General features: G+C 41.5%; 1 pseudogene; it reads right to left on the bottom strand.

The window, feature by feature from the left end:
* Positions 1–3,026: 3,026 nt before the first annotated feature.
* LOC126472007 (5S ribosomal RNA) lies at positions 3,027–3,144 on the bottom strand (annotated as a pseudogene).
* Positions 3,145–18,739: the final 15,595 nt, after the last annotated feature.

Consider the following 18,739-nt stretch of genomic DNA (forward strand, 5'->3'; position numbering starts at 1 on the left):
TAATTGCAGAGGTTTATACGAAACGTAGTTGTCCCATTGCTATCCTCCCGCCAGATGTCTAAGCTAAACATATTGTACAAGTTTGGTAAGCGGTTTGAGAAAGAAAGACGCACATAACACTTTGAAAAAAATTGCTCTATTTGTTCCCTTTTATAACGCTTGCTGCACTGTTTAAAACAGTTATTTGAAAAAAAGTGCAGAGTGACATTAGGGATTGGTGAAGATAAAAAACAAAACTATATAGTTATTGGACGACAGTGAGTCATTTTTCATAGTTAACGAAGTCCAAAATGTATATTAACCCAGTACAAAAAATAGTTGGAAAATATTTGTTTATGTCACCCTAATTGATACTCGATCTGTTTAAGAAATATAGTAAATTGCTATATTAAAAAACATACAATTCCCACTTCACTCATGCTGACGGATATTACTCACTATAAATGAAAGTAATGCAGTTAAACATTTATATTCCAACATTATTTGCCGAAACTGAATTTATTACATCAAAAATGCTCTTAGACTAGCTGAAACAGGTTTTCAAGAAACACCACGTGAGGAAAGGGAAGGTACACATTTAGTGTAAGCAGCAATGCGTCTACATGGAAAAAATGTCACTCTCATCTCATCCTGGAAGCACTGTCAAAAGCCCTGAGAATTACATGCTGTTCTGATTCTGCTTTCGGGATAACAACTTTGTCAGATTTCAGAAGATTGATGGAAATTTAACATTAGTTGCATGTTTTGCAGTAATTATTGTGTCTTTGTCCTGATAAATATAACCTACCAAATGTGTACACTTCGAACGAATGACAAACGCTTGGAAAATCAAACAGCAGCTCAATCCAGGTATTGTGCCTTTCTTCCCAAACTTACAATCCTCCAGCGTAATGGTGACACATGGTAGATGTGCTCAAGTGTCGCTCGTATGAACAGTGAAAATTAAATGTAACTACACTCATGTCAAGGGTGAGGGTAATAGTTAAACCTAGAAGTAGAAGCTGCCAGTGTAATACCGCTACACAAGTGTCTGGATGAACTGCAAAACGTTTCCAAGCGCTTTAAATAAATGCACCCTATTACTGCTATCCAACTTGGATTATTTTAATTGCACATCATTTTTACGGCACAGACATCACTTCTATCCTAGGCGCTGTTCACTGCAACGTCATAGATGTGAACTTGGCAGATTTACACAACACTTTGTACATCAAACGTCTAGGTGAGTGTTTGGCCTTCCGCTACATTGGACCCCTGTATCTGACAGTGGCAACCATACTGGGCCATAAATTGTAGCAATAAAAATCCTAAATGTACACCCACAGCTTGTCGTAATTAGTCAAAGAATTATAGTGATGAGGATAAGAAATTGGATAAAAAATTAAGTCATAGATAAACACCAACTACTGCCCTCCAAGCAATATAAAACACCAACAACTGACCTCCAAGCAATATAATAATACCTCAGGGTAAAAATTACGTCCAGAGTAAACAATGAATAAAAGCACAAGTGACTACATGCAGAAGGGGAAGGAGTGGACAGAAGAATATTAAGACGGTGATCATGAAAGTGAAGGTGGAGAAGGAGGGGGGGGGGGGCGTGGGTGATAAAAAACAATGGTTAAGAACACCCTTAGCTTCATTATTTTGACGTATCTATATGAGCAGGAAAATTAACATCCTTTGTTTTTTGACTAAGAACTATTCCTGCTTGCCATCATTAATCAGTGTTTAATACTTTAAAGCAAACTAAAGGAACTTAGTTGTAGATAAATAACAGCGACGACTTCTGCTATGGTGAAAGTAATGTAGGAAGTCGTAGAGGACACACTTCCCTTTTTACTCTCCCCAGCTCACACTTGCACTAACTTCAGAAGGCAGCTGGAAGCCTACACCAGCGCGCCAGATGGAGGCAGCAGAAACCCTTCCCTGCCCTACCTCCGGTATCCTCCAGTTTTCGTAATGGCAGCCCATAATTTAATCAAAAATGTTTACTGGAGGTGCAGCTGCTCTGAGAATAATACCGCTGCTGGGGCTGCTAGTCTTCATAACCGCAGCAAAATTAAGCTCTGCTTTGAAGACGCGTGCCTTCTCAAGTGAGCCAACAAATAAACAATCAATTAATTACCTCAGGCTGTAGATTACGTTACGGGAGCTAGTAAGACGCCGCCCTGCTGATACGAATATTACATCTAATGAGGCTTGGAGCCTACTCTCCCGTGATGCACACAATAAACAGCTTGCGCGATTTTCAAAGTCTACCGCCCCTATAAGAGAAACCGCATGGCGCTGTGAGGAATATTTCATCACAGTAAGACGGTGCCGAAAGCTCTGATTCTAGTTGCTGTATCCCATCAAGGGGCTGTCTCATATTTTGGTTCCTTACAATGCCGCAATAATTTTATCATCAAATCCCTTCGCAGGAGAATTTAATCACTCTCACAGACGAGCTGATGGGAGGGTAAGAAAACTCCGCTTCTCGCTTTACATACCAGAACAATGTTTTGAAAGACTCACGGATGCAGTTACCCTACTTCGCTGCCTGTAAATTATCAGAATATGAAATATTTTCGCAATTCTATCGCTGCACCAAGTTTTCTATAGTTTATCAAATAAACCAGAAGGTTAACTTCCACGTGTATTATAGAAAAATACTTTTGTAGAGGCAAAATTGTAGTTTAAATCAAATAGAAGTTTAAAAGGTAAAATATTTCTTGGAGATAGTGTAAAAACGTTGGTTTTTTGTGTCTGCAGACTTAGGTTCATATGAGAATACATTCATCCCTTGCAAAACTTGAAGAATTGTTAAAAATACATTAGAATAGCACTCCGTCTTCGGGCCACAAGTGGCCCATCTGGACCATCCGATCGCCGTGTCATCCTCAGCTGAGTATGCTGATAGGAGGGGCATGTGGCCAGCACACCAATTTCCAAGTCGTTCTGACGGCTTTCTTTGAACGGATCCGCTACTATTCGCTCGGGTAGCTCCTCAGTTGGCATCACGAGGCTGAGTGCACCCCGAAAAATGGCTACAGCGCATGGCGGCCCAGATGGTCACCCATCCAAGTGCCGGCCACGCCCAACAGCGCTTCCCTTCAGTGATCTGACGGGAACCGGTGTATCCACTGTGGCAAGGCCGTTGCCCAAAAATACATTAGGAACATAATAATTAAAAGCTACGCAGCGTTGTGTTTCAACTTCTTAATAGTTTATGACAACACCATTTGGCTCAAACAAAAGCAACGTCTTCGTTTTCCGTATTTGATACGATGACGGAATGGAATATATTATAACAAGAATATCTCTACTGAACACAACCAAATCGACACTGCATTATATCTATGCCGATAGATATGATGCTTAAAATTATGTGGGCATGCTGAAAAGTAATGCCCCCGCATGGTTTATGTGAAAACGTTTAAAAATTTTTAAATATAACTAACGTTATTAACATTTTCCATCTTTGTTCTTCATGTCTATGTATTAGCAGCCCTCTGTGGCTAGAGGGCTCAAAATGATAGCGTGTAACATGATGGTGTTTAACGTAACTACGTCGGTGCATGAGAAACAGCGTGCTATAATGTAGTTTCGGATTCGAGAAGTTCATCCAACCTTGGAGCACCCTCTCCTTCAGCATGACATGCCACAACATACACGAGCTATGCGACAGCTGCAAAAACCTGACGCCCTGGGTTCACTGTCATCCGTCATCCTCTATACAGCACCAACTTGGTCCCAACCGATTTTAATTTGTTCCTAAAACTTAAAGAACACCTTCCAGGACTTCACTTTGATAGTGATGAAGCGGTGCAAGTAGAGGTGAGGTTGTGGTCTGTCAACAGTGTCAAACATTTACAGAGACGGTATCAACAAATTGGTGTCTTTCTGGGAGATATGTGTTCTTTGCCAGTAACATTATATTGAGAAATGAATACGCAGATATGAAGAATATGAATGCAGAATGTTAATGACATCTGATTTATTTTCAACAGCTTTAAGAATTTCCACATAAAAATTTAGAGTCACTACTTTTCAGCAGGCCCTCTTAATTGTTATGTGTGTTGTGGCGTAACAAGACGGCTACGCCACACTGAAGTAGCCGAAAGGCTCGCGTAATCTCTCTTAGGCTAGATAGAGTTCTGAAACAGGATACGTAATAAGTGGTAACAAGAAAAGTATGTAGCTGCTGGATTACTTAACTTTTAATCCTTGTTGTATACATCGTTCTTGATGAGACATTTCATACGATAACTATCAAACTATGTAAGGCTAATGGCGCCTTGCTAGGTCGTAGCCATGGACTTAGCTGAAGGCTATTCTAACTGTCTCTCGGCAATTGAGAGAAAGGCTTCGTCAGTGTAGTCACTAGCAAAGTCGTCGTACAACTGGGGCGAGTGCTCGTCCGTATCTCGAGACCTGCCTTGTGGTGGCGCTCGGTCTGCGATCACACAGTGGCGACACGCGGGTCCGACATGTACTAAATGGACCGCGGCCGATGTAAGCTATCACCTAGCAAGTGTGGTGTCTGGCGGTGACACCACAATGTGACCTTATGTTCATTATTTTCAGGGTCAGGGTGGGAGAGGGAGGGAGAGGGGTTGGATATGACAGGGCTGATTATGTAATTTTTTAAGGGAGGCAGAATGGAAGCCACTATATGGCAAGAATGGTAACGCTATCGACAGACCCTTCCTAACTAGGGTACCGGATGCCATGTTCAAACAGGCCGCACTACACATCATACCTCAAACGCCTTGAGGAATTTGACTCACCCGCCCGTTTTCCACATTTATCTCCTTTAATGCGTATCTTGGACCTGACGAGACGTGTGAATTTTACAATAGGCATTTCAAAGCGGTAATGAAGTGATATAGGATGCACCACTGCTCGACGTAGTCCAGTCTGAAAGCAGTATTGTTTAATGATTGAACAGGACTATCAAAAACAGGATGCAGAAGCAGTTTAATTTTCAAGGGTCGTAACTCAACATTCAGTCACAAACTACGGACGAATATAATCGCAGTACTCATCATACGATTAAGAAACGACCTTTCGATGACCACTATAATGGGTTTCTAAATAAAGTAAACAATAGCATTAAGTTGGTGGATCCATACAATTTCAGGATAGATGATTTGGTGTTTATTTCGAAATGCATAACTGTTTTTGAGAAGTCTTACCTATGCAACTGGTCAAAGGAAATGTTTACAGTTTCCAAGGTGCAGCACACAAACCCAACAGCCATCTTAAAGAACAGCGATGGTGAGGATATTGCAGGTAATTTTCACACAGAGGAATTACATAAAAGCTCTGAATCGTACGTGCTCCTCTTAGAGTAGGTCACAAGGCGTTGAGAGAGCAAGGCATTAGCGAAATGACTCGGCTGCTCATCAGAGCACAACAGTTGAGAGGACACTAGCAATCCGCTACTTAATAGGTTACGTATACCTCAAACGATGTAGTAGCGTGACATTAATGCTAGGAAACGTATCAACAGAGATGGGGGCGGTAGTCTCGAGGATTTACCAGTTGAACTTCATATCTCTGGATGCAATTTTTGTAGACCTGGGACAAAGTTGAAATAGCGCCTAGCTTATGACAATAAGAAATTAATATCCAAGATAGCACACAAGACGCATGATATCGCTTATGACACAAACAACTGTCGTCGTTTTGCAGACCAAATGTTAACTGATAAAGCTAAATAGATATATCGGAGAAAAGACTGTGTTATAGAACAACATACTGCTGCATTCATTGTCGATAAGGCAATGCGTGCCAAACTTAAATTGGATGCTAGAATAACCTTCAAGCCAATTATGAATGCCGCTAATCTCACACGAAAGAAGGGAAAAAAGCCGACGGGATGTTTAAAAAACTATATCCAGCCCGCCGTGACAGTGGTGAAGGGTGCCTTAAGGCAGAAAGGAGGAAGGGAAATTATATTAAAATTCCTAGAATCCTGTCAATACCTAAACCATCTGGTGGAGTGATTCTGTTTCTCATTCCGCCATTTTCTGGGCTAACAGCCATTGATTTATTAAAAGGGAAGCCCCTGTCATAATTCAAGCAATAAAGAAAGCACAAAATGCAGAGTAGCAGCTTCAGGGGCTAAAAGACATATTATGGCCATGGAGGCCATTGCTATTGGTAAAGAGAAATATATAAATAAACAGGCAAAACCGTTGACGTCTGATACAAAGAAAACATGAGAGCCTGTAGGTATGGGACCAACCACTCCACATTAGCTGGGCACCTAACGGAACACAGTCACAAACCAACCACTAGAAAAGAAGACATGAAAATAATTAGAATCAACAATAAAAAACACCTCTTAACTCTGCTAGAAAATTACTGCACACAGAAAACCAAAGTAGGGAAGAAAACCTTGTTGAATGATCAACGATACATGCCAAACAACTCACTGTTTATACTAATAAATAAAATAATAGAGCAACACCAAACAGAGGACTATTGTTCTAATAATAGCAACAATAATAATACCACCCGATCCTATTCTAATGAATTGTCCATGAACGTCTCTACAAAACATTTAAACCAAAACTCAAATCAGCTGAACACCAAAACTTTCAACCATTCTCTGACAGCTATTACGTTTATAATCAACATTCTACAACTTGCACTGAATAACCAACAACATCCCCCCTTCCAAGAAAATAAAAGAAAAAAATTCTTGCATATGCTCTCCTCTCTGTTTACCTCTCGCTCACGCACACACACACACACACACACACACACACACACACACGTGAGCATGCATATACACACAGGAAGATACAATTGAATATAAATGAATAGACGTTTGTTTTCAGCATATACTTCCTTATGTTGGCAACATGTGAGTAAACAAACAAAACAGGACGAGACACATAGTGAACTCACAGTAGTTACGTTTTGAAATCACAGTTTTCGATTACATATATATATATATATATATATATATATATATATATATATATATATATATAGTGACATAGCGCATCACAACAATAAGCGAAAACAAGATGAGAAGTGGGAAGAAAAAAGTTCGGAAGATGAAAAGATGCTGATGTTTCGTAAATAGAGCTGTCGTGCGACCTGCAGCATGGTACCAGACGCCCACCAAAAACGCTAACTGTAAGTAATTTTCACAGAAAGAAGAAGTGCATTGTTTTATAATCTACGAATAATAAATATCAAAACAAAACTCTATCATTCTAGATCGCACTGACGATACCTTAAAGGGAAAAAAGCGAAACGTGTCTGACAGAAATAAAATACAGTGCAGCAAAAAGAGGCGGTTTTTATTTATAGAACAAATATTTCTGTGCTTGGTGCATAGTATGGCCGCGCAAACAGACTCGTTAAGAAGGATTTACACTTCCACGTAAGAGCTTCCCATATTTTGAATTGGTATTGGCACTTAAAAACGCTTCCCTGATATCAGTAACATCGCGCCCCAGCCTTAACGAATTCATCTTTCTGTTTCAAGAAATAAAGATATGAAGTTAATTTGACTGTGATGGACTGCACCAATAATGCTGGTATCGCATCGGCGCTGAAGACATTCTCTCTGCATTGACATAGGATGTCAATGCCCCATAAAACGCCGGATTTTTCGTAGAATGATCGGTAGATAAATTCTCTTTTTTTGTGCATTCCATTCAAAATCTTAATGGGCATCTTTGAAGATAGTAATCACGTTGTAAGAATGCTAAGCAGGAGCTGATTCTAGTGGGAAGAGCTACTGATTATAACTCGTACATTCTTGGAGAACGAGAAGAGGAGCACAAAACTGTGCTGCATAAATTGATACAGAAAGTACCACACTTATCTCCAACAGACGAAAAACGTATTCAACTTTTGCATATACTGCATTCCAGAGTCTTCTTGCCATTAACCTACCACAATCACCTTGCCAAGCATGGATAATTAACGCTTCTATTCAGCTAGAAACTCCTCACTTTTCTATCCAAATGCTGCAAACAGACAGGAAGGCGAATCTCGAAAAGTATTCGAGCACATTTGACAACTGTAAACTAACCAACGCTATAGTTTTTTTTTTTTTTTCCTTTTGGCAGCTTACAGCTTACATAGGAACAGCAATGCATATGAACTGTTGTGACAAGTATGCAAGATTCTACATATCTTATCACGAGATTGGCGATGGTTTGGAGTTCCAATTAGCCCATAGGAGTTTATGGGATTACGACCCATAGTAATGATAATGGCGGTAGATTGTTCAGAGCACCGTGAGGCGGTGAAGACTGAAACTGTGGATGTAAATACTGAATTCGAATCATTGCAAGACCTCCCTGCGAGCAATGTAACATGTGCATTAATACTACGTGATCGTCTCATAAACTACAAACTGCGAACAGGAATTGTACGATGTGTGCTTTATATGCAGAGGTCTTACACATCGTATGGACACTGAACAATGATGCCTCAAAGAGCGAAGGTTATACAGAGCCTACATAGTTTGGGTCAACGGTTGTGGGAAAATGATCTAGTTCTAAGACAATTGTATAATGCGCATCTATCCAGAATCTGGAAACAGAAAGATGTCCTGCATTCAAGCATCTGAAGAAGAGATGTGGCAAACTTTAGCAAATATACAACTTTTAGTGAATTGCCTTACGTATAAACAAATTTTTTTCAAAACTATATGTTGTTATTCACTTCCTGTTGTTTCCAGTTCCTCACTTACGGGTCACAGGTAAGTATTTAACTTACACTGGGTGCACTCCTCTTGAAGAAGAAAGTGAAGAGATGCCTCCAGCAGACACAGCTGAGGCTGATAACCAGAGAATCTTGCGCTGACAGGCACTGATAGGCACAAGCAGGATCCAACAGGCAGGAAGCTGCGACATTGGTTTGCTTACACTGACTCAACTGGAAAATTATTGCTGTACCACAAATGCATGCGTAGTATCGCTTGGTAGTGTGCTGAGATGCATCGGATTACAGATACCACAAACGCACACAGAGTAACAATTGACAGTACGCATAGCCATATTGATGTACAACCATATCAACCAAAACTACTACAAATAAACGCAAAATATATCTGTTTAAAACAGCAGATAAAAATTCTCTTGATGGCTTCCTAAGAGAGAGTCTCCATTCCTTCCAAGCTAATTATGTAAATGTAGACCAGATATGGCTCAAATTCAAAGATACAGTATCGATATTCAGACCGCATAAGTTAATAAGAGACGGGACTGATCCACCATGGTACACAAAACACGTCAGAACACTGCTGCAGAAGCAACGAAAGAAGCATGCCAAATTCAGAAGAACGCAAAATCCCCAAGACTGGCTATGTTTCACGGAAGCTCCAAATTTAATGCGGACGTCAATGCGAGATGCTTTTAATAGTTTCTACAATGAAACATTGTCTCGAAGTATCGTGGGAAACCCAAAGAGATTCTGGTCGTATGTAAAGTACACCAGTGGCAAAAAACAGTCAATACCGTGGAAGTGTTACCGATTATGGTACCACTAAAGCGGAGTCACTAAATACACTTTTCCGTAATTCCTTCACGAAAGAAGGCGAAGTAAATACTCCAGAATTCGAAACCAGAACATCTCTTGGCATGAGTGACATAAAAGTAGATATCTTAGGTGTTGCGAAACAACTCAAGTCACTTAAGGAAGGCAAGTCTTCTGGTCCAGTCTTCCAGAGTATGCAGACACAATAGGGCCTTTCTTAGCTATTATATACAACCGCTCACTTAACGAAAGGTCTGTTCCTAAGGACTGGAAAGTAGCACAAGCCACACCATTATTCAAGAAAGGAAATAAGAGTACCCATTGAATAACAGACCCGTATCACGGACCTCAATTTGCAGTAGGATTTTGGAGCATATACTGTACTCGAACATTATGAATTACGTTGAAGAAAATGACTTATTGATACCAACACGGATTCAGAAAATATCGTTCTTGTGCAACACAGAAGTAAAGAGTGCTGTCGACAACGGATCTGATATCGATTCCATATTCCTAGATTTCCAGAAGGCTTTTGATACCGTTCCTCACATAGCAACTATTAATCATATCGCTTGCATATGGAGTATCGTCTCAGTTTTGTGACTGGAGTCGTGATTTCCTCTCAGAGAGGTCACACTTCGTAGTGATAGACGGTAAATCATCGAGTAGGACAGAAGTGATATCTGGCGTTCTGCAAGGTAGTGTCATAGGCCCTCTGCCGTTCCTGATTTACATAAATAACTAGGTGAAAATCTGAGCAGCCCTCTTAGATTGTTTGCAGATGACGTTGTAATTTACCGTCTAGTAAAATCATCAGACGATCAATTCCAATTACAAAATGATTCAGAGAGAATTTCTGTATGGTGCGAAAAGTGGCAATTGGCACTAAACAAAGAAAAGTGCGAGGTCGTCCACATGGGTACTAAAAATCGCACAAATCTGAAGGCTGTCAATTCGACTAAATACCTAGGAATTACAATTACGAGCAACTTAAATTGGAAATACCACATAGGTAATATTGTGGGGAAGGCGAAACAAAGACTGCGCTTTGCTGGCAGAACACTTACAAGATTCGACAAACCCACTAAAGAGACATCCTACATTGCACTTGTCCGTTCTCTGCTGGAATATTGCTGCGCGGTGTGGGATCCTTACCAGGTAGGATTGACGGAGGACATCGAAAAAGTGCAAAGAAGGGCAGCTGGTTTCGTGTTATCGCGCAATAGGGGTGAGAGTGTCACTGATATGATACGCGAGTTGGGGTGGCTGTCACTGAAACAAAGGCGGTTTTCTTTGGGGAGAGATCTGTTTACGAAATTTCAATCATCAACTTTCTCTTCGTAATGCGAAAATTTTTTGTTGAAGCCCACATAAGTAGGGAGAAATGATCATCATAATAAAATAAGAGAAATCAGAGCTCGAACGGAAAGATTTAGGTGTTCCTTTTTTCCCACGTGCCTTTCGAGAGTGGAATGGTAGAGAAGTAGTATAAAAATGGTTCGATTAACCCTCTGCCAGGCACTTACGGGTGAACTGCAGAGCAGCTATGTAGATGTAGATAAACTACAACCCCTTCTCGCTCTCATAAAACTCAGATGCATGAGCAGACAAGGCTACACATTTACCTCTCGCTCCAACAAAAAGCATAATTGTATTCTCTGTGCTAGATCTGCACAAATGTAGTAGTCTGACAGTTTCTCTCTCGTTACTTACTGTAAAAAGATGCATGTGTAGCCTACATATAAATAATCAGTGTTGAGTGGCCCCTTCTCATTTCAGTCTGGTCAGCCATGAAACGCTCTGCACAGGCTGCTGGCAATGGTTTTGGTAACCACACTCATGTATTAAGTTTTGACACTATACCATCACCATTCTTTGATGATGAGGTAATAGCATTTCTAACAAATGACTTTCATGAAGGGGAATGTGTGAACTTCTTTCTACATGCGTGTAATTTCGTTTCTACCTTTGCAAACAATATTTATGCGTTCCGTTTTTTTCTTTCTGTGGGTCTATAGACTGATACTGATCTTTAATTAGCAACTGTGATACGTTTTTCCACCCACTGCTTATGGGGTTTCGGTCAGATCGATGATGACTGGACAGTGAGCTAACACCATTTTCCTCCAAGTGCTTGTGGGGTGTTGACCAGGCTGTGGATGAGCTCCTGCGAGTAACGACACCACATTTTTCTAGTCAGAACTCATGAGGGGTGACACCAGTGATTCCGATACTGATACGTGAGTAATAGTTTTACTACTTCTTCTATCAATCATTATAATATTTTTGGTTATGTCCGAATACATTGTTTTACTTCAAAAACTGCTCTGAGCACTACGGGACTTAACATCTGAGGTCATCAGTCCCCTAGAACTTAGAACTACTTAAACCTAACCAACCTAAGGACATCACACACATCCATGCCCGAGGCAGGATTCGAACCTGTGACCGCAGTGGTTGCGCGGTTCCAGACTGAAGCCCCTAGAACCGCTCGGCCACACCGGTCGGCCATAGTGTTAGTTGTTTTCGGTTCTAGACGCACTTGATGCTTTTGCAATGGAAGGGCAAACCAAGCTAAACAGAAATATATTAGAAAATACCTCACCAATTATTATGAATAATGAGTGTGCGAGAACCTGATAAAACTTATCGTCGGTGAACTTCAGCATAGTTATCAGAACTTAATTATTGTTGATAGATGTGCACGTCTACTGTTTGAGTGTGTGCCCGAAGTTTATCAGTTACACTTCCTGTTGCATTACAGAAGGAATATTGGAAACTTTTGTAGTGCCCTGGCAGATCTGCAACCAGATTCTGTAACGTTGTGCATTGTAGACGACTTAATCGGCCAGCTAGAATTGCTAAAAGGTAACGTGAAATTGATGAACAGCTGAACGCTAGCGGGCCCAGGGCTCAGGGCGGGCCACAGCGGACGCTCTAGAGCACTTTCACAGGAATACAGCCTTATTTGTTTGTGGACAAACCTTTATTTACCATTAATGTTAACAATCTGAGTGTAACAGAATATTTATAACATTTCTTTATTTAAATATCTTTGTAATATGCACTATATGATCAAAAGTATCCGTACACCTGTCTGAAATTGACTTACAAGTTCATGGTGCCCTCCATTGGCAATGCTGGAATTCAGTATGGTGTTGGCCCACCCTTAGCCTAGAAGACAGCTTCTTCTCTCGCAAGCATACGTTCAGTCAGGTGCTGGAAGGTTTCTTCGGGAATGACAGCTCATTCTTCACGGAGCGCTGCCCTGAGGAGAGGTATCCATGTCCGTCGGTGAGACTTGGCGCGAAGTTCGTTTTCCAAAACATCCCAAAGCTGTTCTATAGGATTCAGGTCACGACTCTGTGCAGTGTAGTCCATTACAGAGATGTTATTGTCGTGTAACCACTCCGCCACAGGCAGTGCATTATGAACAGGTGCTCGAACGTGTTGAAAGATGCAATCGCCATCCCCGAATTGCTCTTCAACAGTGGGAAGTAAGAAGGTGCTTAAAACATCAATGTAGGCCTTTGTTGTGATAGTGCCACACAAAACAGCAAGGGGTGCAATCCACCTTCGTGAAAAACGCGACCACACTATAACATCAGAGCCTCCGAATTTTACTGTTAGCTCTACACACTCTGGCAAATGACGTTCACGGGCATTCGCCATACCAACATCCTGTCATTGGATCTCCACATTGTATACCGTGATTCGCCACTCCATACAACGTATCTCCACTGTTCAATCGTCCAATGTTTACGGTCCTTACACCAAGCGAGGCGTCGTTTCGCATTTCCAGCCTGGTGTGTGGCTTATGAGCTGCCGATCGAGCATGAAATCAAATTTTTCTCACCTCCCGCCTAACTGTCATAGTACTTGCAGTGGATCCTGATGCAGTTTGCAAGTTCTGTGTGATGATCTGGACTGATGTCTGCCTATTACACATTACGACCTTCTTCAACTGTTGGCGGTCTCTGACAGTCATCAGACGAGGTCGGCCTGTACGCTTCCGTGCCATACGTGTCCTTTCACGTTTCCGCTTCATAATCACATCGGAAACAGTGGACCTGGGAATCTTTATCAGTGTGGAAAACTCGCTTATAGACGTCAGACACAAGTGACACCCAATCACCTGACCACGTTCGAAGTCCGTGAGTTCCTCAGAGCACCCCATTCTGCTCTCAAAATGGATCAAATGGCTCTGAGCACTATGGGACTTTCTGAGGTCATCAGTGACCTAGACTTAGAACTACTTAAACCTTACTAACCGAAGGACAGCACACACCTCCATGCCCGAGGCAGGATTCGAACCTGCGACCGTAACAGCAGCGTGGTTCCGGACCGAAGCCCCTAGAACCGCTCGGCCACAACGGCCGGCCATTATGCTCTCTCACGATGTCTGACGACTACTGAGGTCGCTGATACGGAGTACCTGGCAGTAGGTGGCAGCACAATGCATCTAATATTAAAAACGTATGTTTTTGAGAGTGTCCGGATACTTTTGAGCACATAATGTATTAGTTTGGTCCGGAAAGTGGTTAAGATGAGTTTAATCATGACTAGAATAGTGAATTTTCGTTGAGGATGGTCTCCAGCCAACGAAAATGCCAACACAAGCGGCATACTATGGGAGTCAGATGGTGAGTGGGACTTTTCGAGTATAGAGTTCAAAATAGCTATTCGTGACACTATGTTTCGAGTGCTGGAAGAAGGAAGACCTGCCTAGTCTTACAGGTGATCGATTCTGGGCAGTGAACAGCCACTACCGTATTTTAACTTCTGAAGGGACTTCGTATTTCGAGAGGTCTGAACGTGCTTAAGAGTAGGACTCCACTTTTTTTTCGCTTCTATTACTGAGCTGCGAACAGACAGAGTGTGAGTTATTATTTTTTGAATCGCACACGTTAATTTGTGTATCGTCACGCAGAACTCTGAGCTATTATGAGCTGGTGTATATTCAGTGTCTTGTGATCACGAAATGGACTTAGTTTTCGCAAGTATTAGACGACTATTTAGTTTGGGGATTTTTCCTACCATCCTCGTAACGCTCTCACCGTAAATTTATTGCATTGTACAAGAATATTTTATGTTTCTTTTTTAACTTGCTATCGTAGGGTCACTTCCCCTTTATTTGAGATGCCCTTTCTTGAATAAACATTATTCTCTATTGTCTTTATCAGTTACAGACGTTAGAATAGAACCCTTTTGATTAAATTATTCGTGAATAATTTATTTTCTATTTCTGTGTATCTTATTACCTCTCAGTTCTAGCCAATCTATAGACTATTTGACTTCAAGGTAAAAGGTACAGGTAATTATGTGGAGTCAGTTAGCTGCGGTACATGAAGGCAGACGCGTGCGGCTCGAACCTATGACTGCATCGAGCTACTCTTTCTAAACAGAGCCGTGCATAGCCCCAGTACCTAACGTACGAGTAACCGCAGGTAAAGACGCAGTTGGTTTGCTCGTATGGAATGGTGTCAGGAAGAGCAACGTCTCAGCAGTAACAGGTAGGTTCTGTCGCAATTGGTGTTTTCTCGTCCGAGATATGGAAGGAATCCCTTTAGACTTACAACTGTAATTCTGAGACATTAGAATGTGTCATTACATTACATTTCATGATAGGCTGTTTCCGTGTATAACATTTTGCAGCAGTTGCGTGGGTGAGAAATGGTAGCAGAAGTTAGTTGTGGACAGATTATAGGCGGAAAGTCAAAAGAGAAGAAAACGACTTCGTACAGGTGTGCTGAGTTCGAGTGCTCAGCGGCCACCAGCAGCGGAGATCTCGACCATCAGCACTTGGGGCAGCAGCAGTACTTCAGAAGCAGCCAGTATGACCGGTAAGTTCAGAACTTGTGCCAATAGTGCTAAAATGTGCGAACGTACAGTGTCATCGTCAGTGATACATTTTCCAACGATTAAGCACTCGCCCAGCACGCATGGTTCAGATATTTCTGGTGGTCCAGTTAGTCCAAAATCTGAACGTGAGATACGGATATGGACGATATTAGTGGGGCACATAGTTGAAATCAGAGAAAGGAGACGCAATTTTGAGTAATTAATTGGCATTTTTAAAGAAAATTCTGAGAAACTAGAACTCAAAAATGGGGGTATTGGGTACAGAGAGAGTTTCAATGAAGACGGAGATAGTTTCAGTGGAGACAAGTGTACCAGAAAGTGTAAAATCTGAGGTGAAAAAAATTGAATCCGACATGGAAGGGATGATAGATTATATCTCACAAACTATGAGACGAGACGCAGGCAAAAATTTCTGAAGAGGTGAGCCTGGTTGACACCAATGTCGACATAGTGCAATAAGATTTCGGGTGCAAGTCGGAAAAGACACATTACGGGCTAGGAGGCGAGGTGCAGAATTGTGTGGCGAAGCAAAATATGCTTGAGGAAGTGACCACCAGCTCTGTTCACAGTTTGCCAGGTAGAGAAGTAGATTGTGAGAAAGAGGTTCTTAAGAAAAGAGAACATTTTGAAGCTGTATTAACTGAATAAGCTGTGCAGCAGGAAGAGCAGTTCAAAGACATGAGGACGGAATTAATTTCTTTAGCAGCAAATCAGGCTCCTACTGTAGTAGGTGTTCCGTGGGTTAATTCAGGAACAAAAGAGTGTTTTCCAAATGATGGAAAATACCAGTGTTCGAATGTGTGTGAATTCCTAATGGACCAAACTGATAAGATCATCGGTCACTAAACTTACACGCTACTTAAAGTAACTTATACTAAGAACAACACACACACCGCCGGCCGCGGTGGTCTAGCGGTTCTGGCGCTGCAGTCCAGAACCGCGGGACTGCTACGGTCGCAGGTTCGAATCCTGCCTCGGGCATGGGTGTGTGTGATGTCCTTAGGTTAGTTAGATTTAAGTAGTTCTAAGTTCTAGGGGACTTATGACCTAAGATGTTGAGTCCCATAGTGCTCAGAGCCATTTGAACCATTTGAACACACACACCCAAGCCCGAGGAAGGACTCGAACCTCCGGCGGGAGTCCATTACCCGGCGCCTCAAACCGCGATGCGGAAAATACCATCCAGTTGATTTTTTTTCTTTTTTGCGGCGTAAAGATGGTTTTCTGAGAGGGATGTCGGAAGAGGCAAAGATTCAGATCGCTAAAAGACATCTTGAGGACAATGCACAGTCATAGGGCAAATTTTATGAGTGCTTCGTTTACTGTCTATGAAATGTATGACAGTTGTTACCTGAACAAATACTATAGTAAAACGAAATAAACATGACTTCAGAATGAGTTCCTAAGCGGACCAAGTTTCAGATAGCCAGTGGGTCGATTCGGAATTTTTGTGTGCATGAACTGGATAGGTTGACACATACAAATCGTCCGCTGGGAGTGTTGATGGAGATTACGACGTTCAAGAGACGCTTACCAGAATATTTACAGTGGGATCATGTCCACAGTCCGACCAATTCTATCGCTGATTTTTCACCAAGGGGTGAAATTCAAACATAATGGTAGCAATGGACGGTAAATGGGTACCAGACAATAATCACCAAAATAATTACTATCGTAACGCTAACAATGATTTTCAGAGGGGAAATGGAAATGGAAACTTCCATAATGGAAATCATAACCGGGAACGGATGTTTGAGGGACAGGAGCCTCACGAAATGTAAAGCCATAATAGGAGGTGTGGATATTAGAGATCACCGCATCTCATGTCCGGAGACAGCGAAATAAAAACGCGTTGAAGAAGACACGTTATTTTAAAAATTTTTGTAGGTGTCGATAATTCGGCAAAGAAACCTCAAATGTTGGAGATGGACGTTCTAACAAGTAAGAATGTAATCATGAATAATTTTAAGCAGCGCACCCTTAAAGAGGGCGCAAGAAATATTGTGAAATGTGTTGAGATATTTGATAATCTTCCGGGGATGAAGAATTTCTTTGGTTAAAGGAAGTGAGTGATGGAATCAATGGATATTTGTTCAGAGATTCTGTGATCAAAAGAGGCGGATTTGAATTTGGAGGAGGTGGAATGTATGACGAATTCTAATGACGCACTAGTCAGTAGCAACTGTTGTAGTAATGTAAGTGAAAGTAATGAAGATGATTTTGCATCGGAGAAATTAGGTGCAGCTGTGTATGAAGTCGGAAAAACAGTAGTCTTGTGGGCTGGAAATTAATTTTGTGGCATATCAGCGGAAGAAGGTGAAGGTATTTGTGAAGGCAGAATAGCAATACTTTCGTTAGCTAGTGTTCAAATGGTTAAAATGGCTCTGAGCACCATGGGACTTAACTTCTGAGGTCATCAGTCCCCTAGAACTTAGAACTACTTAAACCTAACTAACCTAAGGATATCACACACATCCATGCCCGAGGCAGGATTCGAACATGGGACCGTAGCGGTCGCGCAGTTCCAGACTGTAGAGCCTAGAAGCGCTCGGCCACCCCGGCCGGCCGTAAACTAGGGACGAACTTTATTATGCATAGGCGGAAGTTGGTGATTTATTGTTGAAAGGATGCAAAGGTGATGTTTTAGAGGCGGAACTTGCGAAAGTTGAGGCTACTGATTTAGGTATCTAAGAGGAAGGAGTTTGTGCCTTTGTTTCTGTTGATGGAAGTGAACCAATGACTCTTGATGAAAGCCTGAAGTATGAGTGGATGTAGAAGGATGAATGTGAAAGCAGTGTGTTAGGTAGTGGGTCAGAATGCGAAGTGTCGTAGAAATCCGAGAGGAGAGAAAGTGTTAGGAGGTGAGAGGTAGTTCCGAATTGCCGGAATTCGAGTGTAGTGTAAATTATGATATGGTGAAATGCAGTATCGGCAATTTGAGTGGAGGAGGTTGACGAAGTTATTGGTGGTGATTCCTATAATGTATCGGCGGATTAATGGATGTTTTAACTAACGACTCTTATGAGTTATAAACTGGTGTAGTTGGATTTAATTCTGGTAAAGTTTGTATTGATTCGGCGGAAATATGAGACGGTTTGTGTAAAGGAACGACGTTTTAAGTTGTGTGGTTATCTGTGAAAATGTTGTAACTACTGATATCATTTCTTCAGAGGAAGGAAACAGTATATTTGATGCATACGAGGATGATGAAACGAAGGTTTGTGAGGGCGATTTGAAGCAAACAGATGATTTAAAGGTGAATCGGAAGAATACAGGAATGGACAATGGCTAAACTATTTGCTTAAGAGGTGATGATAGTACTGAGTGGTATGGCAAGGAAGGCAGTGACTAATCTATAAATGATTGGAAAAGATACGGGAAA

The sequence above is a fragment of the Schistocerca serialis genome, chromosome 3, assembly GCF_023864345.2.
Source record: "Schistocerca serialis cubense isolate TAMUIC-IGC-003099 chromosome 3, iqSchSeri2.2, whole genome shotgun sequence".
NCBI classification, from domain to species: domain Eukaryota; kingdom Metazoa; phylum Arthropoda; class Insecta; order Orthoptera; family Acrididae; genus Schistocerca; species Schistocerca serialis.